Raw genomic sequence first — 3,723 nt, forward strand, 5'->3', positions numbered from 1 at the left:
AAAATCTATGTTATTAGACATTAGAATGTGTACTCAAGTTTGCTTCTTGGGTCTATTTTCTCAAAAAACCTCTTTCCAGACCTTTACTCTGAGGTAATGTCTATCTTTGATGTTGAGATGTGTTTCTTGTATACACATCTTGTATACACTTGTAGAGTGGTGAATCCTGTTTTTACATCCATCTGGTTACCTAGTGTCTTTTTATTGGGGAACTCAGTTCATTGATGTTGAGAGATATTAATGACCAATAATTGTTAATTCCTGTTATGTTGATGTTGGTTGTAGTAGATTTTTTTTCTTTTTTCCACAGTGTGACCCAGTTCAATGCCAGCAGTCTATAGGCTGGGCAAAGGTTAGGAGCCACAATTTGCTCTAGCATGGGACACTATGAGAGGCCCAGGGTGACAAGCCTGCCATAAATCCAAATCCATGCATTGTAGTAGATATTTAATAATTTGGGCTCTTTTCTATTTACCTACTGTAGCTTCCAAATAAATGACATAATACATATTAAATTTATTAACAAGCTTTAAGCACAATAACTGGGCAAATAGGCATTTATGTTATTCCTTTAAGCTAAACTGGCTACTTCCCAGTCACATGCCCCAAGTTACTTGCCACATTGGTCAAATTTGAGCTGCATCTGCTCTATCAGGCCACATCCTTTCTCTACATCTTCTTTCTCCTTCTTCTCCTCTCCCTCATGGTGCCTACCTATGACCCCAAGACCAGGAACTGAAGCTCTGCTTGTCTCTCCTCTGCCCAGTTACAGGCTTTGCCCTTTAAAATTATTTACTTATTCACTTTATATTTCGATCACAGCCCTCCTCCATCTCCCCTCACAGCCTCACCTTGCCACCCTCTTTCCCCTTCCCTCCTCCTCTTCTCTTCAGCAAAGGGGAGCCCCTTGAACCAATCCATCCTGGCAAATCAAGTTGCTTCAGGACTAAACACATCATCTTACACTGAGGCCAGACAAGGCAGCACAAATAGTGCAAAGTGATCCAAAAGCAAGCAACAGAATCTATGTCAGACCCAGCCCCTGCTCCACTTGCTGGGGTATCCACATGAAGACCAAGCTGCCCATCATGTGTGTGTGTGTGTGTGTGTGTGTGTGTGTGTGTGTGTGTGTGTAGGGGGCTTAGATCAAGACCATGCTTGTTCTTTCGTTGCTATTTCAGTATCTGCAAGCCCCCATGGGCCTAGGTTAGTTGACTCTGTTGGTCTTTTTGCAGAATTCTTGTCCCCTCTGTGTCCCTCTATTCTTACCTCCACTCTTCCACAAGACTCTTGAAGCTCCACCTTATGTTTGACTGTGGGTCTTGGCATTTTTCAGTCTTCTAGGCTTCTGTCTGAAAGTATGACAGAGTATCATTAGCAGTGTCAGGAGTTGTCTCTCTCATGGGGTAAGCTTCAAGTTGGGCCGGTCATTGGTTGGCCATTCTCTCAATCTCTGCTCCATCTTTATCTCTGCACATCTTGTAGGCAGGGTAAATTTTGAGTCAAAGTTTTTGTGGATGGATTGCTGTCCTCCTCCCTTCACTGGAAGTCCTGCTTGACTAAGAGGTGGCCATTTCAGTCTCCTTATCCTGTTCCCTTTCATCCTCACTCTCCCCACACTGATCCTACCCTCATTCCCCTCCTCACACCCCCTCCCCAGTTCACCCATCAGAATGGCTAAGATCAAAACCTCAAGTAACAGCACATGCTGGAGAGGATGTGGAGCAAGAGGAAATCTCCTCCATTGCTGGTGGGGTTCAATCACTTTGGAAATCAATCTAGCATTTTCTCAGAAAATTGGGAATAGTTTTACTTCAAGACCCAGCTATTCCACAAAAGATGCTCCACCATACAACAAGGACTCTTGCTCAACTATGTTAATAGCAGCTTTATTCCCTATATACAGAAACTGGAAACAACCCAAATGTCCCTCAACAGAAGAATGGATAAAGAAAATGTGGTAGATTTACACAATGGAATACCATTCAGCTGTCAAAAACAAGGAAACGATAAAATTTACAGGCAAATGGATGGAACTAGAAAATATCATCCTGAATGAGGTAACCCAAGACTCAGAAAGACACACATAGTATATACTCACCTATAAGTAAATGTTAGCCATATAGTATACAGTACAAACATACTATAATCCATAGACTCAAAGAAGCTAAGTATCAAGGAGGACCCAAGGAAGGATGCTTAAATCTCACTCAGAAGGTGAAATAGAATAGACAACACAAGTCCAGCTTTTCTATTGCCTAAGCAAAGTTTACACAACATTGTTCAGAGTACATGACAATGCATTGGTCTGGACTGCAACCAGACTTTGGGGCCCAGAATTCAACATTTGTATACACAGAGCACCAGATCAACCTGAAACAGTTGGTGGTAGTAGTAGTAGTTTTAGTAGTGTGCTTCCATTCTTTTGCTTTTGCTGCTGTGAAATTATTTATTTCATGTGTTTTCTTGAGTGTAGTTAACCTCCTTGGGTTGGAGTTTTCTCTCTAGTATCTTTTGTAGGGCTGGATTTGTGGGTTTGGTTTTGTCATGGAATATCTTGTTTTCTCCATCTATGCTATTCTATGGTATACTATGTGTATAGTAGTCTGGGATGGGATGGCTTCTGTGGTCTCTTAGAGACTATAAGACATCTGTCCAGGCCCTTCTATAGCTTTTAGAGTCTCTTTTGAGAAGTCAGATGTAATTCTAATAGGTCTGCCTTTGTATGTTACTTGGACTTTTTCCCTTGCAATTTTTAATATGCTTTCTTTGTTTTGTACATTTAGTGTTTCAACTATTTCCGTAGTGGGATAATTTTCTTTTTGTCTAATATATTTGGTGTTCTGTAAGGTTATTGTACATTTATAGGCATCTCTTTTTTTAGGTTAGTGAGATTTTTTTCTATGATTTTGTTGAAAATAATTTCTGGGCCTTTGAGCTAGGAGTCTTCTCTTTCTTCTATTCCTATTATTCTTAGGTTTGGTCTTTTCATAGTGTCCCAGATTTCCTGGATGTTTTGTGATATAGACTTTTTAAATTTAACATTTTCTTTGACCAATGTATCAATTTCTTCTATTCTATTTTCAACACCTAATATTCACTCTTCCACCTCTTGTATTCTATTGGTAATGCTTGTGTCTGTAGTTTCTGTTCTCTTACCTAAGTTTTCCATCTCCAGATTCACTCAGTTTGTTTTCTTTATTGCTTCTATTTCCATTTCAGATCTTGAACAGATTTATTCATTTCCTTTTGCTGTTTGATCTTATTTTCCTGTGTTTCTTTAAAGGGTTTATTCATTTTTTTTTCTTTAAAGGCCTCTATCATCTTCATAAGATTGAATTTCAGGTTATTTTCTTGTGCTTTGACTATATTAGGATATCCAGGGATTGCTGTAGTAAGACGGCTGGGCTCTGGTTGTGCCATAGTGCCCTGGCTGCTATTTGCTGTGCTCTTACACTGCCCTTTAGCCATCTGGGTTTTGCAGTGATTATTGGTTTAAATGCTGATTTCTGAGTTTATCGTGTTGGATGGGTTGTTTTTGTATTTTTTTTTTTTCCTCTTTGGTTTCTGTTTCCTCTCTGTCTTCTGTCCTGAGTGGCCCATGGTTCTAGTGACTAGCCAGTCACCAAGACCAATATCTCCCTGGGTTTTTTGTGGCCTGAGTGTCCTCTGGGATTTGGGGGGGGGGCTAACCTTGCCTCTTGGGTCCCTAGTACAAGTGTG

The 3,723-nt window shown here is 40.3% G+C and overlaps 1 pseudogene; it reads right to left on the minus strand.

The window, feature by feature from the left end:
• Nucleotides 1-305: 305 nt before the first annotated feature.
• LOC127187258 (uncharacterized) lies at nt 306-433 on the minus strand (annotated as a pseudogene).
• Nucleotides 434-3,723: the final 3,290 nt, after the last annotated feature.

The sequence above is a fragment of the Acomys russatus genome, chromosome 3 (genome assembly GCF_903995435.1).
Source record: "Acomys russatus chromosome 3, mAcoRus1.1, whole genome shotgun sequence".
Lineage (NCBI taxonomy): Eukaryota > Metazoa > Chordata > Mammalia > Rodentia > Muridae > Acomys > Acomys russatus.